At 47.1% G+C, this 25,364-nt stretch overlaps 40 non-coding genes across 40 annotated transcripts; all 40 read right to left on the reverse strand.

The window, feature by feature from the left end:
- Positions 1–587: 587 nt before the first annotated feature.
- On the reverse strand, positions 588–659 carry TRNAP-UGG (transfer RNA proline (anticodon UGG)). The gene has a single exon. It is a non-coding gene; the product is annotated as a tRNA-Pro (tRNA).
- A 920-nt stretch (positions 660–1,579) lies between these two features.
- On the reverse strand, positions 1,580–1,691 carry TRNAL-CAA (transfer RNA leucine (anticodon CAA)). The gene is made up of 2 exons: positions 1,654–1,691; positions 1,580–1,625 (listed from the first exon to the last, which is right to left on the reverse strand). It is a non-coding gene; the product is annotated as a tRNA-Leu (tRNA).
- A 292-nt stretch (positions 1,692–1,983) lies between these two features.
- On the reverse strand, positions 1,984–2,056 carry TRNAV-AAC (transfer RNA valine (anticodon AAC)). The gene has a single exon. It is a non-coding gene; the product is annotated as a tRNA-Val (tRNA).
- A 385-nt stretch (positions 2,057–2,441) lies between these two features.
- On the reverse strand, positions 2,442–2,513 carry TRNAP-AGG (transfer RNA proline (anticodon AGG)). Its single transcript has one exon. It is a non-coding gene; the product is annotated as a tRNA-Pro (tRNA).
- Positions 2,514–2,919: 406 nt separating this feature from the next.
- TRNAV-UAC (transfer RNA valine (anticodon UAC)) lies at positions 2,920–2,992 on the reverse strand. Its single transcript has one exon. It is a non-coding gene; the product is annotated as a tRNA-Val (tRNA).
- A 384-nt stretch (positions 2,993–3,376) lies between these two features.
- On the reverse strand, positions 3,377–3,448 carry TRNAP-UGG (transfer RNA proline (anticodon UGG)). The gene has a single exon. It is a non-coding gene; the product is annotated as a tRNA-Pro (tRNA).
- A 931-nt stretch (positions 3,449–4,379) lies between these two features.
- Positions 4,380–4,491, reverse strand: TRNAL-CAA (transfer RNA leucine (anticodon CAA)). Its single transcript has 2 exons — positions 4,454–4,491; positions 4,380–4,425 (listed from the first exon to the last, which is right to left on the reverse strand). It is a non-coding gene; the product is annotated as a tRNA-Leu (tRNA).
- A 293-nt stretch (positions 4,492–4,784) lies between these two features.
- Positions 4,785–4,857, reverse strand: TRNAV-AAC (transfer RNA valine (anticodon AAC)). Its single transcript has one exon. It is a non-coding gene; the product is annotated as a tRNA-Val (tRNA).
- A 385-nt stretch (positions 4,858–5,242) lies between these two features.
- TRNAP-AGG (transfer RNA proline (anticodon AGG)) lies at positions 5,243–5,314 on the reverse strand. The gene has a single exon. It is a non-coding gene; the product is annotated as a tRNA-Pro (tRNA).
- A 406-nt stretch (positions 5,315–5,720) lies between these two features.
- TRNAV-UAC (transfer RNA valine (anticodon UAC)) lies at positions 5,721–5,793 on the reverse strand. Its single transcript has one exon. It is a non-coding gene; the product is annotated as a tRNA-Val (tRNA).
- Positions 5,794–6,177: 384 nt separating this feature from the next.
- On the reverse strand, positions 6,178–6,249 carry TRNAP-UGG (transfer RNA proline (anticodon UGG)). Its single transcript has one exon. It is a non-coding gene; the product is annotated as a tRNA-Pro (tRNA).
- A 931-nt stretch (positions 6,250–7,180) lies between these two features.
- On the reverse strand, positions 7,181–7,292 carry TRNAL-CAA (transfer RNA leucine (anticodon CAA)). Its single transcript has 2 exons — positions 7,255–7,292; positions 7,181–7,226 (listed from the first exon to the last, which is right to left on the reverse strand). It is a non-coding gene; the product is annotated as a tRNA-Leu (tRNA).
- A 293-nt stretch (positions 7,293–7,585) lies between these two features.
- TRNAV-AAC (transfer RNA valine (anticodon AAC)) lies at positions 7,586–7,658 on the reverse strand. Its single transcript has one exon. It is a non-coding gene; the product is annotated as a tRNA-Val (tRNA).
- A 385-nt stretch (positions 7,659–8,043) lies between these two features.
- On the reverse strand, positions 8,044–8,115 carry TRNAP-AGG (transfer RNA proline (anticodon AGG)). Its single transcript has one exon. It is a non-coding gene; the product is annotated as a tRNA-Pro (tRNA).
- A 1,858-nt stretch (positions 8,116–9,973) lies between these two features.
- Positions 9,974–10,085, reverse strand: TRNAL-CAA (transfer RNA leucine (anticodon CAA)). Its single transcript has 2 exons — positions 10,048–10,085; positions 9,974–10,019 (listed from the first exon to the last, which is right to left on the reverse strand). It is a non-coding gene; the product is annotated as a tRNA-Leu (tRNA).
- Positions 10,086–10,377: 292 nt separating this feature from the next.
- TRNAV-AAC (transfer RNA valine (anticodon AAC)) lies at positions 10,378–10,450 on the reverse strand. The gene has a single exon. It is a non-coding gene; the product is annotated as a tRNA-Val (tRNA).
- Positions 10,451–10,835: 385 nt separating this feature from the next.
- TRNAP-AGG (transfer RNA proline (anticodon AGG)) lies at positions 10,836–10,907 on the reverse strand. The gene has a single exon. It is a non-coding gene; the product is annotated as a tRNA-Pro (tRNA).
- A 406-nt stretch (positions 10,908–11,313) lies between these two features.
- On the reverse strand, positions 11,314–11,386 carry TRNAV-UAC (transfer RNA valine (anticodon UAC)). The gene has a single exon. It is a non-coding gene; the product is annotated as a tRNA-Val (tRNA).
- Positions 11,387–11,770: 384 nt separating this feature from the next.
- TRNAP-UGG (transfer RNA proline (anticodon UGG)) lies at positions 11,771–11,842 on the reverse strand. Its single transcript has one exon. It is a non-coding gene; the product is annotated as a tRNA-Pro (tRNA).
- A 931-nt stretch (positions 11,843–12,773) lies between these two features.
- TRNAL-CAA (transfer RNA leucine (anticodon CAA)) lies at positions 12,774–12,885 on the reverse strand. The gene is made up of 2 exons: positions 12,848–12,885; positions 12,774–12,819 (listed from the first exon to the last, which is right to left on the reverse strand). It is a non-coding gene; the product is annotated as a tRNA-Leu (tRNA).
- A 293-nt stretch (positions 12,886–13,178) lies between these two features.
- On the reverse strand, positions 13,179–13,251 carry TRNAV-AAC (transfer RNA valine (anticodon AAC)). Its single transcript has one exon. It is a non-coding gene; the product is annotated as a tRNA-Val (tRNA).
- A 385-nt stretch (positions 13,252–13,636) lies between these two features.
- Positions 13,637–13,708, reverse strand: TRNAP-AGG (transfer RNA proline (anticodon AGG)). The gene has a single exon. It is a non-coding gene; the product is annotated as a tRNA-Pro (tRNA).
- Positions 13,709–14,563: 855 nt separating this feature from the next.
- Positions 14,564–14,635, reverse strand: TRNAP-UGG (transfer RNA proline (anticodon UGG)). The gene has a single exon. It is a non-coding gene; the product is annotated as a tRNA-Pro (tRNA).
- A 931-nt stretch (positions 14,636–15,566) lies between these two features.
- TRNAL-CAA (transfer RNA leucine (anticodon CAA)) lies at positions 15,567–15,678 on the reverse strand. The gene is made up of 2 exons: positions 15,641–15,678; positions 15,567–15,612 (listed from the first exon to the last, which is right to left on the reverse strand). It is a non-coding gene; the product is annotated as a tRNA-Leu (tRNA).
- A 292-nt stretch (positions 15,679–15,970) lies between these two features.
- TRNAV-AAC (transfer RNA valine (anticodon AAC)) lies at positions 15,971–16,043 on the reverse strand. Its single transcript has one exon. It is a non-coding gene; the product is annotated as a tRNA-Val (tRNA).
- A 385-nt stretch (positions 16,044–16,428) lies between these two features.
- TRNAP-AGG (transfer RNA proline (anticodon AGG)) lies at positions 16,429–16,500 on the reverse strand. The gene has a single exon. It is a non-coding gene; the product is annotated as a tRNA-Pro (tRNA).
- A 406-nt stretch (positions 16,501–16,906) lies between these two features.
- On the reverse strand, positions 16,907–16,979 carry TRNAV-UAC (transfer RNA valine (anticodon UAC)). Its single transcript has one exon. It is a non-coding gene; the product is annotated as a tRNA-Val (tRNA).
- Positions 16,980–17,363: 384 nt separating this feature from the next.
- Positions 17,364–17,435, reverse strand: TRNAP-UGG (transfer RNA proline (anticodon UGG)). The gene has a single exon. It is a non-coding gene; the product is annotated as a tRNA-Pro (tRNA).
- A 931-nt stretch (positions 17,436–18,366) lies between these two features.
- Positions 18,367–18,478, reverse strand: TRNAL-CAA (transfer RNA leucine (anticodon CAA)). Its single transcript has 2 exons — positions 18,441–18,478; positions 18,367–18,412 (listed from the first exon to the last, which is right to left on the reverse strand). It is a non-coding gene; the product is annotated as a tRNA-Leu (tRNA).
- Positions 18,479–18,771: 293 nt separating this feature from the next.
- On the reverse strand, positions 18,772–18,844 carry TRNAV-AAC (transfer RNA valine (anticodon AAC)). Its single transcript has one exon. It is a non-coding gene; the product is annotated as a tRNA-Val (tRNA).
- Positions 18,845–19,229: 385 nt separating this feature from the next.
- On the reverse strand, positions 19,230–19,301 carry TRNAP-AGG (transfer RNA proline (anticodon AGG)). Its single transcript has one exon. It is a non-coding gene; the product is annotated as a tRNA-Pro (tRNA).
- Positions 19,302–20,156: 855 nt separating this feature from the next.
- Positions 20,157–20,228, reverse strand: TRNAP-UGG (transfer RNA proline (anticodon UGG)). The gene has a single exon. It is a non-coding gene; the product is annotated as a tRNA-Pro (tRNA).
- A 931-nt stretch (positions 20,229–21,159) lies between these two features.
- On the reverse strand, positions 21,160–21,271 carry TRNAL-CAA (transfer RNA leucine (anticodon CAA)). Its single transcript has 2 exons — positions 21,234–21,271; positions 21,160–21,205 (listed from the first exon to the last, which is right to left on the reverse strand). It is a non-coding gene; the product is annotated as a tRNA-Leu (tRNA).
- A 292-nt stretch (positions 21,272–21,563) lies between these two features.
- Positions 21,564–21,636, reverse strand: TRNAV-AAC (transfer RNA valine (anticodon AAC)). The gene has a single exon. It is a non-coding gene; the product is annotated as a tRNA-Val (tRNA).
- Positions 21,637–22,021: 385 nt separating this feature from the next.
- On the reverse strand, positions 22,022–22,093 carry TRNAP-AGG (transfer RNA proline (anticodon AGG)). The gene has a single exon. It is a non-coding gene; the product is annotated as a tRNA-Pro (tRNA).
- Positions 22,094–22,499: 406 nt separating this feature from the next.
- On the reverse strand, positions 22,500–22,572 carry TRNAV-UAC (transfer RNA valine (anticodon UAC)). The gene has a single exon. It is a non-coding gene; the product is annotated as a tRNA-Val (tRNA).
- A 384-nt stretch (positions 22,573–22,956) lies between these two features.
- On the reverse strand, positions 22,957–23,028 carry TRNAP-UGG (transfer RNA proline (anticodon UGG)). The gene has a single exon. It is a non-coding gene; the product is annotated as a tRNA-Pro (tRNA).
- A 931-nt stretch (positions 23,029–23,959) lies between these two features.
- TRNAL-CAA (transfer RNA leucine (anticodon CAA)) lies at positions 23,960–24,071 on the reverse strand. The gene is made up of 2 exons: positions 24,034–24,071; positions 23,960–24,005 (listed from the first exon to the last, which is right to left on the reverse strand). It is a non-coding gene; the product is annotated as a tRNA-Leu (tRNA).
- A 293-nt stretch (positions 24,072–24,364) lies between these two features.
- On the reverse strand, positions 24,365–24,437 carry TRNAV-AAC (transfer RNA valine (anticodon AAC)). The gene has a single exon. It is a non-coding gene; the product is annotated as a tRNA-Val (tRNA).
- A 385-nt stretch (positions 24,438–24,822) lies between these two features.
- TRNAP-AGG (transfer RNA proline (anticodon AGG)) lies at positions 24,823–24,894 on the reverse strand. Its single transcript has one exon. It is a non-coding gene; the product is annotated as a tRNA-Pro (tRNA).
- Between the last annotated feature and the right edge of the window lie 470 nt (positions 24,895–25,364).

Here is a 25,364-nt window from a genome sequence, read left to right on the forward strand (position 1 = left end):
CACTTCTCTTTTCGAGCTGTCACTGAGATCTCTGGAGCACACTACGTCAGGCTGGTGAGGAATAGACAGCCTCTATTATCTCAGCTTTCCTATAAAGTGAGCCAGTAAATGCAAACACTGTGAAAAACAGCAAGCTGCTGTTTCTGCCCGGTCTCGACCTTTCGCGTGTAAGGCGAACGTGATAACCACTACACTACAGAAACAGACACCACCTCAGGAATCTTGTTGGCATGTATTGGGTTGGAATGCACAGACTAAAGGCCAACGTCCTTGAAGCTCAAAGTTGGGCTCTCCTTACCCGGTCTCTCTTTCTTTGGAAGACAGGAATGAGGACCACTTTTTTTCCAAGAGGCGATTTGGAAACCATATCCTGAAATGACACTAGAAAAACACTTTGCATGTAATGTTCCTACACTGCTGGTCCAGCCCAGAAAAGCAGTTGCAACGAAGTCCTGCACTCCTTTATCATGTCAAAAGTGGAAAATAGCGTGCAGGGTAAGGAACCTTCTCGACATACACAGCGTCTTATAGCATTGAAAAGAAGAAAGGCTCCTATATGACAAGCAGCCTGAAAACTTCCACAGGATGGGCTCGTCCGGGATTTGAACCCAGGACCTCTCGCACCCAAAGCGAGAATCATACCCCTAGACCAACGAGCCTGAGTGGCCAAGATACATTTTGAACAATTACTGAAGCGTCTTTCAGAAAATAGCAGGGCTATTTGGCTCGTCTCCCTATAAGTGAGCCACACAAAGTCATGTTTTCTCTCAAGTTGTTGTTTTTTCACTCCAGCAAGGAAGGGGGCAGCCAATCTCCTATCGGCCAGTGAGCAGTAAAAAGGCACAGATGAGAACAGCAACCACTTTCTGGCACTTGTACTCCTCTGCAAGTCCTGGACCCTTGCTCCATAGACTTCCACACCAGAAGCAATGAAGGGCCCACCATTTCTTGCACCTGAGAAAGTGGTGTTTGATATTTGCATTCAAACGCGCTCGATCAGGCTCGATCAGGCGAGATTTATATGAGTGGCTCACAGGCCTGAAACATTCACCTGGGAGACCCAGAGTGGCTGACTTCCCAGTATGGCCATTGTTGGGCGAGTCTCCTCCTTTCCTCCGACTCAATCTAGAATTGGCTGCAAATCACAAGAGGGAGTGCAATGTCCGTGTGTAGTGCCTACTCCCAGCTACCTCTCTGTCTTCCTTATGTAAATTAGAATTTGCAAGGGGGGACCATTGGCAATCTGCTCCTCCCACATAACCAGGAAGCCCTGTTGAACATGTCTGCCTGTGTTGTTCCAGGAACACTGCCTTCTCTGCCCAAAAGGTGGCAGGAGAGCCTCACAACAAATGATGGGATCAAATGCTTATTTCGAAACCCAGCATGGCAGTTACTGTGATGGAGTGCAAATGTAATGGAAGGTGTGCCTGAGGTGTCCCTTTCAGAAATACATGGAATTGTGATTGAGGGCCCAGCCTGGTGGATTTCTCTTTATTTACTACAGGTTCCTGCAAATATTGTGGTGTGTCTGGGGAATGCACTGCAAAAATTAGGAAGACTTAAGGGTGTAAAAGGGACCTGTCAGAAGTGGGATTTGAACCCACGCCTCCATGAGGAGACCAGAAGGCTCAGCATCACTGACGATCAAGCTCTCTTGAGTCTGGCGCCTTAGACCACTCGGCCATCCTGACGGCTCAGGGTGTGCTTAGTTCTGACTCTTCTGTCTGCACCTGCCAACGTTTCCACTTACAACGTTCACAGCAATGTCACAGGTGTAAAGGCCCCAACAATACAACATAGCTTAAATAAAATAAAAATAGGCCCAAGAACAACCCCCAGATGATCGATGGAGATAACTTTGTTTCGTCTGCAAAGGTAAAGAAATTTTCTCACGGCTCACTGTGTCCAAAGACCACCTCTTCTTAAAATTGCATTGAGATAATAAGGTTTTAGAGTGTGCACAAAAAAGCATCCAATGCACAGTGTTTCTGCCCGGTCTCGAACCGGGGACCTTTCGCGTGTTAGGCGAACGTGATGACCACTACACTACAGAAACTACCTTGGTGCTTTCTACTGTTAGAGGAAAGTTTCTCTCAAGCCTTCACCCTACTTCTATTCTGCTGTATCAGCAGCGGCTCAGAATGTGCAGAACAAGTGTGAAAACCTCAGAGATATCATCCAACATGCTTGCAATTAGACGTATTCAAAACTCACTTGTGCAGGCATCGACAGGCAAATATCTGATGCCTAAATGCCAGCGAGTACAGCTTGGGAAAGCATCACCTGGGACACACTGAGACTAAGCAGGTAGGCAGATAAAGCATGGTGATCCATTTTTCTTCTGAGGTTAGAAATATGTTGTGCAACAATGCACCCAGTATAACGAGAAATAGTCAGGCATAGTGCAATTTTAGTAGGGTTTGTATGTTTACCTCTAAAAAGGGCTCGTCCGGGATTTGAACCCGGGCCCTCTCGCACCCTAAGCGAGAATCATACCCCTAGACCAATGAGCCACGCAAGAGTCACCTCTGACACAGCTCCAGGGGTTAGTGGCAGCTAGCCAGTACATGCTGCTCTGTTCTGCAATATGATTGCTGTCTTTTTCATGACCGTCATCAAACAAGAAATTAAAAAGCCTCTGTCCTTCAGACAGTTTGTTTGCTTTAAGTGTCTGCTCGTGGTGAGGACAAGAGAAGCATTTCTGCTCTCATGCCTTGCTTTCATGAAGTAGGCCCACCCTACAGAGCAAAGTGCGAGCAAGCGAATGGCGCAAGCTATCGTCACTTCTCTTTTCGAGCTGTCACTGAGATCTCTGGAGCACACTACGTCAGGCTGGTGAGGAATAGACAGCCTCTATTATCTCAGCTTTCCTATAAAGTGAGCCAGTAAATGCAAACACTGTGAAAAACAGCAAGCTGCTGTTTCTGCCCGGTCTCAAACCAGGGACCTTTCGCGTGTAAGGCGAACGTGATAACCACTACACTACAGAAACAGACACCACCTCAGGAATCTTGTTGGCATGTATTGGGTTGGAATGCACAGACTAAAGGCCAACGTCCTTGAAGCTCAAAGTTGGGCTCTCCTTACCCGGTCTCTCTTTCTTTGGAAGACAGGAATGAGGACCACTTTTTTTCCAAGAGGCGATTTGGAAACCATATCCTGAAATGACACTAGAAAAACACTTTGCATGTAATGTTCCTACACTGCTGGTCCAGCCCAGAAAAGCAGTTGCAACGAAGTCCTGCACTCCTTTATCATGTCAAAAGTGGAAAATAGCGTGCAGGGTAAGGAACCTTCTCGACATACACAGCGTCTTATAGCATTGAAAAGAAGAAAGGCTCCTATATGACAAGCAGCCTGAAAACTTCCACAGGATGGGCTCGTCCGGGATTTGAACCCAGGACCTCTCGCACCCAAAGCGAGAATCATACCCCTAGACCAACGAGCCTGAGTGGCCAAGATACATTTTGAACAATTACTGAAGCGTCTTTCAGAAAATAGCAGGGCTATTTGGCTCGTCTCCCTATAAGTGAGCCACACAAAGTCATGTTTTCTCTCAAGTTGTTGTTTTTTCACTCCAGCAAGGAAGGGGGCAGCCAATCTCCTATCGGCCAGTGAGCAGTAAAAAGGCACAGATGAGAACAGCAACCACTTTCTGGCACTTGTACTCCTCTGCAAGTCCTGGACCCTTGCTCCATAGACTTCCACACCAGAAGCAATGAAGGGCCCACCATTTCTTGCACCTGAGAAAGTGGTGTTTGATATTTGCATTCAAACGCGCTCGCTCAGCGCTCGATCAGGCTCGATCAGGCGAGATGTATATGAGTGGCTCACAGGCCTGAAACATTCACCTGGGAGACCCAGAGTGGCTGACTTCCCAGTATGGCCATTGTTGGGCGAGTCTCCTCCTTTCCTCCGACTCAATCTAGAATTGGCTGCAAATCACAAGAGGGAGTGCAATGTCCGTGTGTAGTGCCTACTCCCAGCTACCTCTCTGTCTTCCTTATGTAAATTAGAATTTGCATGGGGGGACCATTGGCAATCTGCTCCTCCCACATAACCAGGAAGCCCTGTTGAACATGTCTGCCTGTGTTGTTCCAGAAACACTGCCTTCTCTGCCCAAAAGGTGGCAGGAGAGCCTCACAACAAATGATGGGATCAAATGCTTATTTCGAAACCCAGCATGGCAGTTACTGTGATGGAGTGCAAATGTAATGGAAGGTGTGCCTGAGGTGTCCCTTTCAGAAATACATGGAATTGTGAATGAGGGCCCAGCCTGGTGGATTTCTCTTTATTTACTACAGGTTCCTGCAAATATTGTGGTGTGTCTGGGGAATGCACTGCAAAAATTAGGAAGACTTAAGGGTGTAATAGGGACCTGTCAGAAGTGGGATTTGAACCCACGCCTCCATGAGGAGACCAGAAGGCTCAGCATCACTGACGATCAAGCTCTCTTGAGTCTGGCGCCTTAGACCACTCGGCCATCCTGACGGCTCAGGGTGTGCTTAGTTCTGACTCTTCTGTCTGCACCTGCCAACGTTTCCACTTACAACGTTCACAGCAATGTCACAGGTGTAAAGGCCCCAACAATACAACATAGCTTAAATAAAATAAAAATAGGCCCAAGAACAACCCCCAGATGATCGATGGAGATAACTTTGTTTCGTCTGCAAAGGTAAAGAAATTTTCTCACGGCTCACTGTGTCCAAAGACCACCTCTTCTTAAAATTGCATTGAGATAATAAGGTTTTAGAGTGTGCACAAAAAAAGCATCCAATGCACAGTGTTTCTGCCCGGTCTCGAACCGGGGACCTTTCGCGTGTTAGGCGAACGTGATGACCACTACACTACAGAAACTACCTTGGTGCTTTCTACTGTTAGAGGAAAGTTTCTCTCAAGCCTTCACCCTACTTCTATTCTGCTGTATCAGCAGCGGCTCAGAATGTGCAGAACAAGTGTGAAAACCTCAGAGATATCATCCAACATGCTTGCAATTAGACGTATTCAAAACTCACTTGTGCAGGCATCGACAGGCAAATATCTGATGCCTAAATGCCAGCGAGTACAGCTTGGGAAAGCATCACCTGGGACACACTGAGACTAAGCAGGTAGGCAGATAAAGCATGGTGATCCATTTTTCTTCTGAGGTTAGAAATATGTTGTGCAACAATGCACCCAGTATAACGAGAAATAGTCAGGCATAGTGCAATTTTAGTAGGGTTTGTATGTTTACCTCTAAAAAGGGCTCGTCCGGGATTTGAACCCGGGCCCTCTCGCACCCTAAGCGAGAATCATACCCCTAGACCAATGAGCCACGCAAGAGTCACCTCTGACACAGCTCCAGGGGTTAGTGGCAGCTAGCCAGTACATGCTGCTCTGTTCTGCAATATGATTGCTGTCTTTTTCATGACCGTCATCAAACAAGAAATTAAAAAGCCTCTGTCCTTCAGACAGTTTGTTTGCTTTAAGTGTCTGCTCGTGGTGAGGACAAGAGAAGCATTTCTGCTCTCATGCCTTGCTTTCATGAAGTAGGCCCACCCTACAGAGCAAAGTGCGAGCAAGCGAATGGCGCAAGCTATCGTCACTTCTCTTTTCGAGCTGTCACTGAGATCTCTGGAGCACACTACGTCAGGCTGGTGAGGAATAGACAGCCTCTATTATCTCAGCTTTCCTATAAAGTGAGCCAGTAAATGCAAACACTGTGAAAAACAGCAAGCTGCTGTTTCTGCCCGGTCTCGAACCAGGGACCTTTCGCGTGTAAGGCGAACGTGATAACCACTACACTACAGAAACAGACACTACCTCAGAAATCTTGTTGGCATGTATTGGGTTGGAATGCACAGACTAAAGGCCAACGTCCTTGAAGCTCAAAGTTGGGCTCTCCTTACCCGGTCTCTCTTTCTTTGGAAGACAGGAATGAGGACCACTTTTTTTCCAAGAGGCGATTTGGAAACCATATCCTGAAATGACACTAGAAAAACACTTTGCATGTAATGTTCCTACACTGCTGGTCCAGCCCAGAAAAGCAGTTGCAACGAAGTCCTGCACTCCTTTATCATGTCAAAAGTGGAAAATAGCGTGCAGGGTAAGGAACCTTCTCGACATACACAGCGTCTTATAGCATTGAAAAGAAGAAAGGCTCCTATATGACAAGCAGCCTGAAAACTTCCACAGGATGGGCTCGTCCGGGATTTGAACCCGGGACCTCTCGCACCCAAAGCGAGAATCATACCCCTAGACCAACGAGCCTGAGTGGCCAAGATACATTTTGAACAATTACTGAAGCGTCTTTCAGAAAATAGCAGGGCTATTTGGCTCGTCTCCCTATAAGTGAGCCACACAAAGTCATGTTTTCTCTCAAGTTGTTGTTTTTTCTTTCCAGCAAGGAAGGGGGCAGCCAATCTCCTATCGGCCAGTGAGCAGTAAAAAGGCACAGATGAGAACAGCAACCACTTTCTGGCACTTGTACTCCTCTGCAAGTCCTGGACCCTTGCTCCATAGACTTCCACACCAGAAGCAATGAAGGGCCCACCATTTCTTGCACCTGAGAAAGTGGTGTTTGATATTTGCATTCAAACGCGCTCGCTCAGCGCTCGATCAGGCTCGATCAGGCGAGATTTATATGAGTGGCTCACAGGCCTGAAACATTCACCTGGGAGACCCAGAGTGGCTGACTTCCCAGTATGGCCATTGTTGGGCGAGTCTCCTCCTTTCCTCCGACTCAATCTAGAATTGGCTGCAAATCACAAGAGGGAGTGCAATGTCCGTGTGTAGTGCCTACTCCCAGCTACCTCTCTGTCTTCCTTATGTAAATTAGAATTTGCAAGGGGGGACCATTGGCAATCTGCTCCTCCCACATAACCAGGAAGCCCTGTTGAACATGTCTGCCTGTGTTGTTCCAGGAACACTGCCTTCTCTGCCCAAAAGGTGGCAGGAGAGCCTCACAACAAATGATGGGATCAAATGCTTATTTCGAAACCCAGCATGGCAGTTACTGTGATGGAGTGCAAATGTAATGGAAGGTGTGCCTGAGGTGTCCCTTTCAGAAATACATGGAATTGTGATTGAGGGCCCAGCCTGGTGGATTTCTCTTTATTTACTACAGGTTCCTGCAAATATTGTGGTGTGTCTGGGGAATGCACTGCAAAAATTAGGAAGACTTAAGGGTGTAAAAGGGACCTGTCAGAAGTGGGATTTGAACCCACGCCTCCATGAGGAGACCAGAAGGCTCAGCATCACTGACGATCAAGCTCTCTTGAGTCTGGCGCCTTAGACCACTCGGCCATCCTGACGGCTCAGGGTGTGCTTAGTTCTGACTCTTCTGTCTGCACCTGCCAACGTTTCCACTTACAACGTTCACAGCAATGTCACAGGTGTAAAGGCCCCAACAATACAACATAGCTTAAATAAAATAAAAATAGGCCCAAGAACAACCCCCAGATGATCGATGGAGATAACTTTGTTTCGTCTGCAAAGGTAAAGAAATTTTCTCACGGCTCACTGTGTCCAAAGACCACCTCTTCTTAAAATTGCATTGAGATAATAAGGTTTTAGAGTGTGCACAAAAAAAGCATCCAATGCACAGTGTTTCTGCCCGGTCTCGAACCGGGGACCTTTCGCGTGTTAGGCAAACGTGATGACCACTACACTACAGAAACTACCTTGGTGCTTTCTACTGTTAGAGGAAAGTTTCTCTCAAGCCTTCACCCTACTTCTATTCTGCTGTATCAGCAGCGGCTCAGAATGTGCAGAACAAGTGTGAAAACCTCAGAGATATCATCCAACATGCTTGCAATTAGACGTATTCAAAACTCACTTGTGCAGGCATCGACAGGCAAATATCTGATGCCTAAATGCCAGCGAGTACAGCTTGGGAAAGCATCACCTGGGACACACTGAGACTAAGCAGGTAGGCAGATAAAGCATGGTGATCCATTTTTCTTCTGAGGTTAGAAATATGTTGTGCAACAATGCACCCAGTATAACGAGAAATAGTCAGGCATAGTGCAATTTTAGTAGGGTTTGTATGTTTACCTCTAAAAAGGGCTCGTCCGGGATTTGAACCCGGGCCCTCTCGCACCCTAAGCGAGAATCATACCCCTAGACCAATGAGCCACGCAAGAGTCACCTCTGACACAGCTCCAGGGGTTAGTGGCAGCTAGCCAGTACATGCTGCTCTGTTCTGCAATATGATTGCTGTCTTTTTCATGACCGTCATCAAACAAGAAATTAAAAAGCCTCTGTCCTTCAGACAGTTTGTTTGCTTTAAGTGTCTGCTCGTGGTGAGGACAAGAGAAGCATTTCTGCTCTCATGCCTTGCTTTCATGAAGTAGGCCCACCCTACAGAGCAAAGTGCGAGCAAGCGAATGGCGCAAGCTATCGTCACTTCTCTTTTCGAGCTGTCACTGAGATCTCTGGAGCACACTACGTCAGGCTGGTGAGGAATAGACAGCCTCTATTATCTCAGCTTTCCTATAAAGTGAGCCAGTAAATGCAAACACTGTGAAAAACAGCAAGCTGCTGTTTCTGCCCGGTCTCGACCTTTCGCGTGTAAGGCGAACGTGATAACCACTACACTACAGAAACAGACACCACCTCAGGAATCTTGTTGGCATGTATTGGGTTGGAATGCACAGACTAAAGGCCAACGTCCTTGAAGCTCAAAGTTGGGCTCTCCTTACCCGGTCTCTCTTTCTTTGGAAGACAGGAATGAGGACCACTTTTTTTCCAAGAGGCGATTTGGAAACCATATCCTGAAATGACACTAGAAAAACACTTTGCATGTAATGTTCCTACACTGCTGGTCCAGCCCAGAAAAGCAGTTGCAACGAAGTCCTGCACTCCTTTATCATGTCAAAAGTGGAAAATAGCGTGCAGGGTAAGGAACCTTCTCGACATACACAGCGTCTTATAGCATTGAAAAGAAGAAAGGCTCCTATATGACAAGCAGCCTGAAAACTTCCACAGGATGGGCTCGTCTGGGATTTGAACCCAGGACCTCTCGCACCCAAAGCGAGAATCATACCCCTAGACCAACAAGCCTGAGTGGCCAAGATACATTTTGAACAATTACTGAAGCGTCTTTCAGAAAATAGCAGGGCTATTTGGCTCGTCTCCCTATAAGTGAGCCACACAAAGTCATGTTTTCTCTCAAGTTGTTGTTTTTTCACTCCAGCAAGGAAGGGGGCAGCCAATCTCCTATCGGCCAGTGAGCAGTAAAAAGGCACAGATGAGAACAGCAACCACTTTCTGGCACTTGTACTCCTCTGCAAGTCCTGGACCCTTGCTCCATAGACTTCCACACCAGAAGCAATGAAGGGCCCACCATTTCTTGCACCTGAGAAAGTGGTGTTTGATATTTGCATTCAAACGCGCTCGCTCAGCGCTCGATCAGGCTCGATCAGGCGAGATTTATATGAGTGGCTCACAGGCCTGAAACATTCACCTGGGAGACCCAGAGTGGCTGACTTCCCAGTATGGCCATTGTTGGGCGAGTCTCCTCCTTTCCTCCGACTCAATCTAGAATTGGCTGCAAATCACAAGAGGGAGTGCAATGTCCGTGTGTAGTGCCTACTCCCAGCTACCTCTCTGTCTTCCTTATGTAAATTAGAATTTGCAAGGGGGGACCATTGGCAATCTGCTCCTCCCACATAACCAGGAAGCCCTGTTGAACATGTCTGCCTGTGTTGTTCCAGGAACACTGCCTTCTCTGCCCAAAAGGTGGCAGGAGAGCCTCACAACAAATGATGGGATCAAATGCTTATTTCGAAACCCAGCATGGCAGTTACTGTGATGGAGTGCAAATGTAATGGAAGGTGTGCCTGAGGTGTCCCTTTCAGAAATACATGGAATTGTGATTGAGGGCCCAGCCTGGTGGATTTCTCTTTATTTACTACAGGTTCCTGCAAATATTGTGGTGTGTCTGGGGAATGCACTGCAAAAATTAGGAAGACTTAAGGGTGTAAAAGGGACCTGTCAGAAGTGGGATTTGAACCCACGCCTCCATGAGGAGACTAGAAGGCTCAGCATCACTGACGATCAAGCTCTCTTGAGTCTGGCGCCTTAGACCACTCGGCCATCCTGACGGCTCAGGGTGTGCTTAGTTCTGACTCTTCTGTCTGCACCTGCCAACGTTTCCACTTACAACGTTCACAGCAATGTCACAGGTGTAAAGGCCCCAACAATACAACATAGCTTAAATAAAATAAAAATAGGCCCAAGAACAACCCCCAGATGATCGATGGAGATAACTTTGTTTCGTCTGCAAAGGTAAAGAAATTTTCTCACGGCTCACTGTGTCCAAAGACCACCTCTTCTTAAAATTGCATTGAGATAATAAGGTTTTAGAGTGTGCACAAAAAAGCATCCAATGCACAGTGTTTCTGCCCGGTCTCGAACCGGGGACCTTTCGCGTGTTAGGCGAACGTGATGACCACTACACTACAGAAACTACCTTGGTGCTTTCTACTGTTAGAGGAAAGTTTCTCTCAAGCCTTCACCCTACTTCTATTCTGCTGTATCAGCAGCGGCTCAGAATGTGCAGAACAAGTGTGAAAACCTCAGAGATATCATCCAACATGCTTGCAATTAGACGTATTCAAAACTCACTTGTGCAGGCATCGACAGGCAAATATCTGATGCCTAAATGCCAGCGAGTACAGCTTGGGAAAGCATCACCTGGGACACACTGAGACTAAGCAGGTAGGCAGATAAAGCATGGTGATCCATTTTTCTTCTGAGGTTAGAAATATGTTGTGCAACAATGCACCCAGTATAACGAGAAATAGTCAGGCATAGTGCAATTTTAGTAGGGTTTGTATGTTTACCTCTAAAAAGGGCTCGTCCGGGATTTGAACCCGGGCCCTCTCGCACCCTAAGCGAGAATCATACCCCTAGACCAATGAGCCACGCAAGAGTCACCTCTGACACAGCTCCAGGGGTTAGTGGCAGCTAGCCAGTACATGCTGCTCTGTTCTGCAATATGATTGCTGTCTTTTTCATGACCGTCATCAAACAAGAAATTAAAAAGCCTCTGTCCTTCAGACAGTTTGTTTGCTTTAAGTGTCTGCTCGTGGTGAGGACAAGAGAAGCATTTCTGCTCTCATGCCTTGCTTTCATGAAGTAGGCCCACCCTACAGAGCAAAGTGCGAGCAAGCGAATGGCGCAAGCTATCGTCACTTCTCTTTTCGAGCTGTCACTGAGATCTCTGGAGCACACTACGTCAGGCTGGTGAGGAATAGACAGCCTCTATTATCTCAGCTTTCCTATAAAGTGAGCCAGTAAATGCAAACACTGTGAAAAACAGCAAGCTGCTGTTTCTGCCCGGTCTCAAACCAGGGACCTTTCGCGTGTAAGGCGAACGTGATAACCACTACACTACAGAAACAGACACCACCTCAGGAATCTTGTTGGCATGTATTGGGTTGGAATGCACAGACTAAAGGCCAACGTCCTTGAAGCTCAAAGTTGGGCTCTCCTTACCCGGTCTCTCTTTCTTTGGAAGACAGGAATGAGGACCACTTTTTTTCCAAGAGGCGATTTGGAAACCATATCCTGAAATGACACTAGAAAAACACTTTGCATGTAATGTTCCTACACTGCTGGTCCAGCCCAGAAAAGCAGTTGCAACGAAGTCCTGCACTCCTTTATCATGTCAAAAGTGGAAAATAGCGTGCAGGGTAAGGAACCTTCTCGACATACACAGCGTCTTATAGCATTGAAAAGAAGAAAGGCTCCTATATGACAAGCAGCCTGAAAACTTCCACAGGATGGGCTCGTCCGGGATTTGAACCCAGGACCTCTCGCACCCAAAGCGAGAATCATACCCCTAGACCAACGAGCCTGAGTGGCCAAGATACATTTTGAACAATTACTGAAGCGTCTTTCAGAAAATAGCAGGGCTATTTGGCTCGTCTCCCTATAAGTGAGCCACACAAAGTCATGTTTTCTCTCAAGTTGTTGTTTTTTCACTCCAGCAAGGAAGGGGGCAGCCAATCTCCTATCGGCCAGTGAGCAGTAAAAAGGCACAGATGAGAACAGCAACCACTTTCTGGCACTTGTACTCCTCTGCAAGTCCTGGACCCTTGCTCCAAAGACTTCCACACCAGAAGCAATGAAGGGCCCACCATTTCTTGCACCTGAGAAAGTGGTGTTTGATATTTGCATTCAAACGCGCTCGCTCAGCGCTCGATCAGGCTCGATCAGGCGAGATGTATATGAGTGGCTCACAGGCCTGAAACATTCACCTGGGAGACCCAGAGTGGCTGACTTCCCAGTATGGCCATTGTTGGGCGAGTCTCCTCCTTTCCTCCGACTCAATCTAGAATTGGCTGCAAATCACAAGAGGGAGTGCAATGTCCGTGTGTAGTGCCTACTCCCAGCTACCTCTCTGTCTTCCTTATGTAAATTAGAATTTGCATGGGGGGACCATTGGCAATCTGCTCCTCCCACATAACCAGGAAGCCCTGTTGAACATGTCTGCCTGTGTTGTTCCAGAAACACTGCCTTCTCTGCCCAAAAGGTGGCAGGAGAGCCTCACAACAAATGATGGGATCAAATGCTTATTTCGAAACCCAGCATGGCAGTTACTGTGATGGAGTGCAAATGTAATGGAAGGTGTGCCTGAGGTGTCCCTTTCAGAAATACATGGAATTGTGAATGAGGGCCCAGCCTGGTGGATTTCTCTTTATTTACTACAGGTTCCTGCAAATATTGTGGTGTGTCTGGGGAATGCACTGCAAAAATTAGGAAGACTTAAGGGTGTAAAAGGGACCTGTCAGAAGTGGGATTTGAACCCACGCCTCCATGAGGAGACCAGAAGGCTCAGCATCACTGACGATCAAGCTCTCTTGAGTCTGGCGCCTTAGACCACTCGGCCATCCTGACGGCTCAGGGTGTGCTTAGTTCTGACTCTTCTGTCTGCACCTGCCAACGTTTCCACTTACAACGTTCACAGCAATGTCACAGGTGTAAAGGCCCCAACAATACAACATAGCTTAAATAAAATAAAAATAGGCCCAAGAACAACCCCCAGATGATCGATGGAGATAACTTTGTTTCGTCTGCAAAGGTAAAGAAATTTTCTCACGGCTCACTGTGTCCAAAGACCACCTCTTCTTAAAATTGCATTGAGATAATAAGGTTTTAGAGTGTGCACAAAAAAAGCATCCAATGCACAGTGTTTCTGCCCGGTCTCGAACCGGGGACCTTTCGCGTGTTAGGCGAACGTGATGACCACTACACTACAGAAACTACCTTGGTGCTTTCTACTGTTAGAGGAAAGTTTCTCTCAAGCCTTCACCCTACTTCTATTCTGCTGTATCAGCAGCGGCTCAGAATGTGCAGAACAAGTGTGAAAACCTCAGAGATATCATCCAACATGCTTGCAATTAGACGTATTCAAAACTCACTTGTGCAGGCATCGACAGGCAAATATCTGATGCCTAAATGCCAGCGAGTACAGCTTGGGAAAGCATCACCTGGGACACACTGAGACTAAGCAGGTAGGCAGATAAAGCATGGTGATCCATTTTTCTTCTGAGGTTAGAAATATGTTGTGCAACAATGCACCCAGTATAACGAGAAATAGTCAGGCATAGTGCAATTTTAGTAGGGTTTGTATGTTTACCTCTAAAAAGGGCTCGTCCGGGATTTGAACCCGGGCCCTCTCGCACCCTAAGCGAGAATCATACCCCTAGACCAATGAGCCACGCAAGAGTCACCTCTGACACAGCTCCAGGGGTTAGTGGCAGCTAGCCAGTACATGCTGCTCTGTTCTGCAATATGATTGCTGTCTTTTTCATGACCGTCATCAAACAAGAAATTAAAAAGCCTCTGTCCTTCAGACAGTTTGTTTGCTTTAAGTGTCTGCTCGTGGTGAGGACAAGAGAAGCATTTCTGCTCTCATGCCTTGCTTTCATGAAGTAGGCCCACCCTACAGAGCAAAGTGCGAGCAAGCGAATGGCGCAAGCTATCGTCACTTCTCTTTTCGAGCTGTCACTGAGATCTCTGGAGCACACTACGTCAGGCTGGTGAGGAATAGACAGCCTCTATTATCTCAGCTTTCCTATAAAGTGAGCCAGTAAATGCAAACACTGTGAAAAACAGCAAGCTGCTGTTTCTGCCCGGTCTCGACCTTTCGCGTGTAAGGCGAACGTGATAACCACTACACTACAGAAACAGACACCACCTCAGGAATCTTGTTGGCATGTATTGGGTTGGAATGCACAGACTAAAGGCCAACGTCCTTGAAGCTCAAAGTTGGGCTCTCCTTACCCGGTCTCTCTTTCTTTGGAAGACAGGAATGAGGACCACTTTTTTTCCAAGAGGCGATTTGGAAACCATATCCTGAAATGACACTAGAAAAACACTTTGCATGTAATGTTCCTACACTGCTGGTCCAGCCCAGAAAAGCAGTTGCAACGAAGTCCTGCACTCCTTTATCATGTCAAAAGTGGAAAATAGCGTGCAGGGTAAGGAACCTTCTCGACATACACAGCGTCTTATAGCATTGAAAAGAAGAAAGGCTCCTATATGACAAGCAGCCTGAAAACTTCCACAGGATGGGCTCGTCCGGGATTTGAACCCAGGACCTCTCGCACCCAAAGCGAGAATCATACCCCTAGACCAACGAGCCTGAGTGGCCAAGATACATTTTGAACAATTACTGAAGCGTCTTTCAGAAAATAGCAGGGCTATTTGGCTCGTCTCCCTATAAGTGAGCCACACAAAGTCATGTTTTCTCTCAAGTTGTTGTTTTTTCACTCCAGCAAGGAAGGGGGCAGCCAATCTCCTATCGGCCAGTGAGCAGTAAAAAGGCACAGATGAGAACAGCAACCACTTTCTGGCACTTGTACTCCTCTGCAAGTCCTGGACCCTTGCTCCATAGACTTCCACACCAGAAGCAATGAAGGGCCCACCATTTCTTGCACCTGAGAAAGTGGTGTTTGATATTTGCATTCAAACGCGCTCGCTCAGCGCTCGATCAGGCTCGATCAGGCGAGATTTATATGAGTGGCTCACAGGCCTGAAACATTCACCTGGGAGACCCAGAGTGGCTGACTTCCCAGTATGGCCATTGTTGGGCGAGTCTCCTCCTTTCCTCCGACTCAATCTAGAATTGGCTGCAAATCACAAGAGGGAGTGCAATGTCCGTGTGTAGTGCCTACTCCCAGCTACCTCTCTGTCTTCCTTATGTAAATTAGAATTTGCAAGGGGGGACCATTGGCAATCTGCTCCTCCCACATAACCAGGAAGCCCTGTTGAACATGTCTGCCTGTGTTGTTCCAGGAACACTGCCTTCTCTGCCCAAAAGGTGGCAGGAGAGCCTCACAACAAATGATGGGATCAAATGCTTATTTCGAAACCCAGCATGGCAGTTACTGTGATGGAGTGCAAATGTAATGGAAGGTGTGCCTGAGGTGTCCCTTTCAGAAATACATGGAATTGTGATTGAGGGCCCAGCCTGGTGGATTTCTCTTTATTTACTACAGGTTCCTGCAAATATTGTGGTGTGTCTGGGGAATGCACTGCAAAAATTAGGAAGACTTAAGGGTGTAAAAGGGACCTGTCAGAAGTGGGATTTGAACCCACGCCTCCATGAGGAGACCAGAAGGCTCAGCATCACTGACGATCAAGCTCTCTTGAGTCTAGCGCCTTAGACCACTCGGCCATCCTGACGGCTCAGGGTGTGCTTAGTTCTGACTCTTCTGTCTGCACCTGCCAACGTTTCCACTTACAACGTTCACAGCAATGTCACAGGTGTAAAGGCCCCAACAATACAACATAGCTTAAATAAAATAAAAATAGGCCCAAGAACAACCCCCAGATGATCGATGGAGATAACTTTGTTTCGTCTGCAAAGGTAAAGAAATTTTCTCACGGCTCACTGTGTCCAAAGACCACCTCTTCTTAAAATTGCATTGAGATAATAAGGTTTTAGAGTGTGCACAAAAAAGCATCCAATGCACAGTGTTTCTGCCCGGTCTCGAACCGGGGACCTTTCGCGTGTTAGGCGAACGTGATGACCACTACACTACAGAAACTACCTTGGTGCTTTCTACTGTTAGAGGAAAGTTTCTCTCAAGCCTTCACCCTACTTCTATTCTGCTGTATCAGCAGCGGCTCAGAATGTGCAGAACAAGTGTGAAAACCTCAGAGATATCATCCAACATGCTTGCAATTAGACGTATTCAAAACTCACTTGTGCAGGCATCGACAGGCAAATATCTGATGCCTAAATGCCAGCGAGTACAGCTTGGGAAAGCATCACCTGGGACACACTGAGACTAAGCAGGTAGGCAGATAAAGCATGGTGATCCATTTTTCTTCTGAGGTTAGAAATATGTTGTGCAACAATGCACCCAGTATAACGAGAAATAGTCAGGCATAGTGCAATTTTAGTAGGGTTTGTATGTTTACCTCTAAAAAGGGCTCGTCCGGGATTTGAACCCGGGCCCTCTCGCACCCTAAGCGAGAATCATACCCCTAGACCAATGAGCCACGCAAGAGTCACCTCTGACACAGCTCCAGGGGTTAGTGGCAGCTAGCCAGTACATGCTGCTCTGTTCTGCAATATGATTGCTGTCTTTTTCATGACCGTCATCAAACAAGAAATTAAAAAGCCTCTGTCCTTCAGACAGTTTGTTTGCTTTAAGTGTCTGCTCGTGGTGAGGACAAGAGAAGCATTTCTGCTCTCATGCCTTGCTTTCATGAAGTAGGCCCACCCTACAGAGCAAAGTGCGAGCAAGCGAATGGCGCAAGCTATCGTCACTTCTCTTTTCGAGCTGTCACTGAGATCTCTGGAGCACACTACGTCAGGCTGGTGAGGAATAGACAGCCTCTATTATCTCAGCTTTCCTATAAAGTGAGCCAGTAAATGCAAACACTGTGAAAAACAGCAAGCTGCTGTTTCTGCCCGGTCTCAAACCAGGGACCTTTCGCGTGTAAGGCGAACGTGATAACCACTACACTACAGAAACAGACACCACCTCAGGAATCTTGTTGGCATGTATTGGGTTGGAATGCACAGACTAAAGGCCAACGTCCTTGAAGCTCAAAGTTGGGCTCTCCTTACCCGGTCTCTCTTTCTTTGGAAGACAGGAATGAGGACCACTTTTTTTCCAAGAGGCGATTTGGAAACCATATCCTGAAATGACACTAGAAAAACACTTTGCATGTAATGTTCCTACACTGCTGGTCCAGCCCAGAAAAGCAGTTGCAACGAAGTCCTGCACTCCTTTATCATGTCAAAAGTGGAAAATAGCGTGCAGGGTAAGGAACCTTCTCGACATACACAGCGTCTTATAGCATTGAAAAGAAGAAAGGCTCCTATATGACAAGCAGCCTGAAAACTTCCACAGGATGGGCTCGTCCGGGATTTGAACCCAGGACCTCTCGCACCCAAAGCGAGAATCATACCCCTAGACCAACGAGCCTGAGTGGCCAAGATACATTTTGAACAATTACTGAAGCGTCTTTCAGAAAATAGCAGGGCTATTTGGCTCGTCTCCCTATAAGTGAGCCACACAAAGTCATGTTTTCTCTCAAGTTGTTGTTTTTTCACTCCAGCAAGGAAGGGGGCAGCCAATCTCCTATCGGCCAGTGAGCAGTAAAAAGGCACAGATGAGAACAGCAACCACTTTCTGGCACTTGTACTCCTCTGCAAGTCCTGGACCCTTGCTCCAAAGACTTCCACACCAGAAGCAATGAAGGGCCCACCATTTCTTGCACCTGAGAAAGTGGTGTTTGATATTTGCATTCAAACGCGCTCGCTCAGCGCTCGATCAGGCTCGATCAGGCGAGATGTATATGAGTGGCTCACAGGCCTGAAACATTCACCTGGGAGACCCAGAGTGGCTGACTTCCCAGTATGGCCATTGTTGGGCGAGTCTCCTCCTTTCCTCCGACTCAATCTAGAATTGGCTGCAAATCACAAGAGGGAGTGCAATGTCCGTGTGTAGTGCCTACTCCCAGCTACCTCTCTGTCTTCCTTATGTAAATTAGAATTTGCATGGGGGGACCATTGGCAATCTGCTCCTCCCACATAACCAGGAAGCCCTGTTGAACATGTCTGCCTGTGTTGTTCCAGAAACACTGCCTTCTCTGCCCAAAAGGTGGCAGGAGAGCCTCACAACAAATGATGGGATCAAATGCTTATTTCGAAACCCAGCATGGCAGTTACTGTGATGGAGTGCAAATGTAATGGAAGGTGTGCCTGAGGTGTCCCTTTCAGAAATACATGGAATTGTGATTGAGGGCCCAGCCTGGTGGATTTCTCTTTATTTACTACAGGTTCCTGCAAATATTGTGGTGTGTCTGGGGAATGCACTGCAAAAATTAGGAAGACTTAAGGGTGTAAAAGGGACCTGTCAGAAGTGGGATTTGAACCCACGCCTCCATGAGGAGACCAGAAGGCTCAGCATCACTGACGATCAAGCTCTCTTGAGTCTGGCGCCTTAGACCACTCGGCCATCCTGACGGCTCAGGGTGTGCTTAGTTCTGACTCTTCTGTCTGCACCTGCCAACGTTTCCACTTACAACGTTCACAGCAATGTCACAGGTGTAAAGGCCCCAACAATACAACATAGCTTAAATAAAATAAAAATAGGCCCAAGAACAACCCCCAGATGATCGATGGAGATAACTTTGTTTCGTCTGCAAAGGTAAAGAAATTTTCTCACGGCTCACTGTGTCCAAAGACCACCTCTTCTTAAAATTGCATTGAGATAATAAGGTTTTAGAGTGTGCACAAAAAAAGCATCCAATGCACAGTGTTTCTGCCCGGTCTCGAACCGGGGACCTTTCGCGTGTTAGGCAAACGTGATGACCACTACACTACAGAAACTACCTTGGTGCTTTCTACTGTTAGAGGAAAGTTTCTCTCAAGCCTTCACCCTACTTCTATTCTGCTGTATCAGCAGCGGCTCAGAATGTGCAGAACAAGTGTGAAAACCTCAGAGATATCATCCAACATGCTTGCAATTAGACGTATTCAAAACTCACTTGTGCAGGCATCGACAGGCAAATATCTGATGCCTAAATGCCAGCGAGTACAGCTTGGGAAAGCATCACCTGGGACACACTGAGACTAAGCAGGTAGGCAGATAAAGCATGGTGATCCATTTTTCTTCTGAGGTTAGAAATATGTTGTGCAACAATGCACCCAGTATAACGAGAAATAGTCAGGCATAGTGCAATTTTAGTAGGGTTTGTATGTTTACCTCTAAAAAGGGCTCGTCCGGGATTTGAACCCGGGCCCTCTCGCACCCTAAGCGAGAATCATACCCCTAGACCAATGAGCCACGCAAGAGTCACCTCTGACACAGCTCCAGGGGTTAGTGGCAGCTAGCCAGTACATGCTGCTCTGTTCTGCAATATGATTGCTGTCTTTTTCATGACCGTCATCAAACAAGAAATTAAAAAGCCTCTGTCCTTCAGACAGTTTGTTTGCTTTAAGTGTCTGCTCGTGGTGAGGACAAGAGAAGCATTTCTGCTCTCATGCCTTGCTTTCATGAAGTAGGCCCACCCTACAGAGCAAAGTGCGAGCAAGCGAATGGCGCAAGCTATCGTCACTTCTCTTTTCGAGCTGTCACTGAGATCTCTGGAGCACACTACGTCAGGCTGGTGAGGAATAGACAGCCTCTATTATCTCAGCTTTCCTATAAAGTGAGCCAGTAAATGCAAACACTGTGAAAAACAGCAAGCTGCTGTTTCTGCCCGGTCTCGACCTTTCGCGTGTAAGGCGAACGTGATAACCACTACACTACAGAAACAGACACCACCTCAGGAATCTTGTTGGCATGTATTGGGTTGGAATGCACAGACTAAAGGCCAACGTCCTTGAAGCTCAAAGTTGGGCTCTCCTTACCCGGTCTCTCTTTCTTTGGAAGACAGGAATGAGGACCACTTTTTTTCCAAGAGGCGATTTGGAAACCATATCCTGAAATGACACTAGAAAAACACTTTGCATGTAATGTTCCTACACTGCTGGTCCAGCCCAGAAAAGCAGTTGCAACGAAGTCCTGCACTCCTTTATCATGTCAAAAGTGGAAAATAGCGTGCAGGGTAAGGAACCTTCTCGACATACACAGCGTCTTATAGCATTGAAAAGAAGAAAGGCTCCTATATGACAAGCAGCCTGAAAACTTCCACAGGATGGGCTCGTCCGGGATTTGAACCCAGGACCTCTCGCACCCAAAGCGAGAATCATACCCCTAGACCAACGAGCCTGAGTGGCCAAGATACATTTTGAACAATTACTGAAGCGTCTTTCAGAAAATAGCAGGGCTATTTGGCTCGTCTCCCTATAAGTGAGCCACACAAAGTCATGTTTTCTCTCAAGTTGTTGTTTTTTCACTCCAGCAAGGAAGGGGGCAGCCAATCTCCTATCGGCCAGTGAGCAGTAAAAAGGCACAGATGAGAACAGCAACCACTTTCTGGCACTTGTACTCCTCTGCAAGTCCTGGACCCTTGCTCCATAGACTTCCACACCAGAAGCAATGAAGGGCCCACCATTTCTTGCACCTGAGAAAGTGGTGTTTGATATTTGCATTCAAACGCGCTCGCTCAGCGCTCGATCAGGCTCGATCAGGCGAGATTTATATGAGTGGCTCACAGGCCTGAAACATTCACCTGGGAGACCCAGAGTGGCTGACTTCCCAGTATGGCCATTGTTGGGCGAGTCTCCTCCTTTCCTCCGACTCAATCTAGAATTGGCTGCAAATCACAAGAGGGAGTGCAATGTCCGTGTGTAGTGCCTACTCCCAGCTACCTCTCTGTCTTCCTTATGTAAATTAGAATTTGCAAGGGGGGACCATTGGCAATCTGCTCCTCCCACATAACCAGGAAGCCCTGTTGAACATGTCTGCCTGTGTTGTTCCAGGAACACTGCCTTCTCTGCCCAAAAGGTGGCAGGAGAGCCTCACAACAAATGATGGGATCAAATGCTTATTTCGAAACCCAGCATGGCAGTTACTGTGATGGAGTGCAAATGTAATGGAAGGTGTGCCTGAGGTGTCCCTTTCAGAAATACATGGAATTGTGATTGAGGGCCCAGCCTGGTGGATTTCTCTTTATTTACTACAGGTTCCTGCAAATATTGTGGTGTGTCTGGGGAATGCACTGCAAAAATTAGGAAGACTTAAGGGTGTAAAAGGGACCTGTCAGAAGTGGGATTTGAACCCACGCCTCCATGAGGAGACCAGAAGGCTCAGCATCACTGACGATCAAGCTCTCTTGAGTCTGGCGCCTTAGACCACTCGGCCATCCTGACGGCTCAGGGTGTGCTTAGTTCTGACTCTTCTGTCTGCACCTGCCAACGTTTCCACTTACAACGTTCACAGCAATGTCACAGGTGTAAAGGCCCCAACAATACAACATAGCTTAAATAAAATAAAAATAGGCCCAAGAACAACCCCCAGATGATCGATGGAGATAACTTTGTTTCGTCTGCAAAGGTAAAGAAATTTTCTCACGGCTCACTGTGTCCAAAGACCACCTCTTCTTAAAATTGCATTGAGATAATAAGGTTTTAGAGTGTGCACAAAAAAGCATCCAATGCACAGTGTTTCTGCCCGGTCTCGAACCGGGGACCTTTCGCGTGTTAGGCGAACGTGATGACCACTACACTACAGAAACTACCTTGGTGCTTTCTACTGTTAGAGGAAAGTTTCTCTCAAGCCTTCACCCTACTTCTATTCTGCTGTATCAGCAGCGGCTCAGAATGTGCAGAACAAGTGTGAAAACCTCAGAGATATCATCCAACATGCTTGCAATTAGACGTATTCAAAACTCACTTGTGCAGGCATCGACAGGCAAATATCTGATGCCTAAATGCCAGCGAGTACAGCTTGGGAAAGCATCACCTGGGACACACTGAGACTAAGCAGGTAGGCAGATAAAGCATGGTGATCCATTTTTCTTCTGAGGTTAGAAATATGTTGTGCAACAATGCACCCAGTATAACGAGAAATAGTCAGGCATAGTGCAATTTTAGTAGGGTTTGTATGTTTACCTCTAAAAAGGGCTCGTCCGGGATTTGAACCCGGGCCCTCTCGCACCCTAAGCGAGAATCATACCCCTAGACCAATGAGCCACGCAAGAGTCACCTCTGACACAGCTCCAGGGGTTAGTGGCAGCTAGCCAGTACATGCTGCTCTGTTCTGCAATATGATTGCTGTCTTTTTCATGACCGTCATCAAACAAGAAATTAAAAAGCCTCTGTCCTTCAGACAGTTTGTTTGCTTTAAGTGTCTGCTCGTGGTGAGGACAAGAGAAGCATTTCTGCTCTCATGCCTTGCTTTCATGAAGTAGGCCCACCCTACAGAGCAAAGTGCGAGCAAGCGAATGGCGCAAGCTATCGTCACTTCTCTTTTCGAGCTGTCACTGAGATCTCTGGAGCACACTACGTCAGGCTGGTGAGGAATAGACAGCCTCTATTATCTCAGCTTTCCTATAAAGTGAGCCAGTAAATGCAAACACTGTGAAAAACAGCAAGCTGCTGTTTCTGCCCGGTCTCAAACCAGGGACCTTTCGCGTGTAAGGCGAACGTGATAACCACTACACTACAGAAACAGACACCACCTCAGGAATCTTGTTGGCATGTATTGGGTTGGAATGCACAGACTAAAGGCCAACGTCCTTGAAGCTCAAAGTTGGGCTCTCCTTACCCGGTCTCTCTTTCTTTGGAAGACAGGAATGAGGACCACTTTTTTTCCAAGAGGCGATTTGGAAACCATATCCTGAAATGACACTAGAAAAACACTTTGCATGTAATGTTCCTACACTGCTGGTCCAGCCCAGAAAAGCAGTTGCAACGAAGTCCTGCACTCCTTTATCATGTCAAAAGTGGAAAATAGCGTGCAGGGTAAGGAACCTTCTCGACATACACAGCGTCTTATAGCATTGAAAAGAAGAAAGGCTCCTATATGACAAGCAGCCTGAAAACTTCCACAGGATGGGCTCGTCCGGGATTTGAACCCAGGACCTCTCGCACCCAAAGCGAGAATCATACCCCTAGACCAACGAGCCTGAGTGGCCAAAATACATTTTGAACAATTACTGAAGCGTCTTTCAGAAAATAGCAGGGCTATTTGGCTCGTCTCCCTATAAGTGAGCCACACAAAGTCATGTTTTCTCTCAAGTTGTTGTTTTTTCACTCCAGCAAGGAAGGGGGCAGCCAATCTCCTATCGGCCAGTGAGCAGTAAAAAGGCACAGATGAGAACAGCAACCACTTTCTGGCACTTGTACTCCTCTGCAAGTCCTGGACCCTTGCTCCAAAGACTTCCACACCAGAAGCAATGAAGGGCCCACCATTTCTTGCACCTGAGAAAGTGGTGTTTGATATTTGCATTCAAACGCGCTCGCTCAGCGCTCGATCAGGCTCGATCAGGCGAGATGTATATGAGTGGCTCACAGGCCTGAAACATTCACCTGGGAGACCCAGAGTGGCTGACTTCCCAGTATGGCCATTGTTGGGCGAGTCTCCTCCTTTCCTCCGACTCAATCTAGAATTGGCTGCAAATCACAAGAGGGAGTGCAATGTCCGTGTGTAGTGCCTACTCCCAGCTACCTCTCTGTCTTCCTTATGTAAATTAGAATTTGCATGGGGGGACCATTGGCAATCTGCTCCTCCCACATAACCAGGAAGCCCTGTTGAACATGTCTGCCTGTGTTGTTCCAGAAACACTGCCTTCTCTGCCCAAAAGGTGGCAGGAGAGCCTCACAACAAATGATGGGATCAAATGCTTATTTCGAAACCCAGCATGGCAGTTACTGTGATGGAGTGCAAATGTAATGGAAGGTGTGCCTGAGGTGTCCCTTTCAGAAATACATGGAATTGTGAATGAGGGCCCAGCCTGGTGGATTTCTCTTTATTTACTACAGGTTCCTGCAAATATTGTGGTGTGTCTGGGGAATGCACTGCAAAAATTAGGAAGACTTAAGGGTGTAAAAGGGACCTGTCAGAAGTGGGATTTGAACCCACGCCTCCATGAGGAGACCAGAAGGCTCAGCATCACTGACGATCAAGCTCTCTTGAGTCTGGCGCCTTAGACCACTCGGCCATCCTGACGGCTCAGGGTGTGCTTAGTTCTGACTCTTCTGTCTGCACCTGCCAACGTTTCCACTTACAACGTTCACAGCAATGTCACAGGTGTAAAGGCCCCAACAATACAACATAGCTTAAATAAAATAAAAATAGGCCCAAGAACAACCCCCAGATGATCGATGGAGATAACTTTGTTTCGTCTGCAAAGGTAAAGAAATTTTCTCACGGCTCACTGTGTCCAAAGACCACCTCTTCTTAAAATTGCATTGAGATAATAAGGTTTTAGAGTGTGCACAAAAAAAGCATCCAATGCACAGTGTTTCTGCCCGGTCTCGAACCGGGGACCTTTCGCGTGTTAGGCGAACGTGATGACCACTACACTACAGAAACTACCTTGGTGCTTTCTACTGTTAGAGGAAAGTTTCTCTCAAGCCTTCACCCTACTTCTATTCTGCTGTATCAGCAGCGGCTCAGAATGTGCAGAACAAGTGTGAAAACCTCAGAGATATCATCCAACATGCTTGCAATTAGACGTATTCAAAACTCACTTGTGCAGGCATCGACAGGCAAATATCTGATGCCTAAATGCCAGCGAGTACAGCTTGGGAAAGCATCACCTGGGACACACTGAGACTAAGCAGGTAGGCAGATAAAGCATGGTGATCCATTTTTCTTCTGAGGTTAGAAATATGTTGTGCAACAATGCACCCAGTATAACGAGAAATAGTCAGGCATAGTGCAATTTTAGTAGGGTTTGTATGTTTACCTCTAAAAAGGGCTCGTCCGGGATTTGAACCCGGGCCCTCTCGCACCCTAAGCGAGAATCATACCCCTAGACCAATGAGCCACGCAAGAGTCACCTCTGACACAGCTCCAGGGGTTAGTGGCAGCTAGCCAGTACATGCTGCTCTGTTCTGCAATATGATTGCTGTCTTTTTCATGACCGTCATCAAACAAGAAATTAAAAAGCCTCTGTCCTTCAGACAGTTTGTTTGCTTTAAGTGTCTGCTCGTGGTGAGGACAAGAGAAGCATTTCTGCTCTCATGCCTTGCTTTCATGAAGTAGGCCCACCCTACAGAGCAAAGTGCGAGCAAGCGAATGGCGCAAGCTATCGTCACTTCTCTTTTCGAGCTGTCACTGAGATCTCTGGAGCACACTACGTCAGGCTGGTGAGGAATAGACAGCCTCTATTATCTCAGCTTTCCTATAAAGTGAGCCAGTAAATGCAAACACTGTGAAAAACAGCAAGCTGCTGTTTCTGCCCGGTCTCGACCTTTCGCGTGTAAGGCGAACGTGATAACCACTACACTACAGAAA

The sequence above is a fragment of the Lissotriton vulgaris genome, chromosome 10 (genome assembly GCF_964263255.1).
Source record: "Lissotriton vulgaris chromosome 10, aLisVul1.2, whole genome shotgun sequence".
In the NCBI taxonomy this organism is placed as follows: Eukaryota; Metazoa; Chordata; class Amphibia; order Caudata; family Salamandridae; genus Lissotriton; species Lissotriton vulgaris.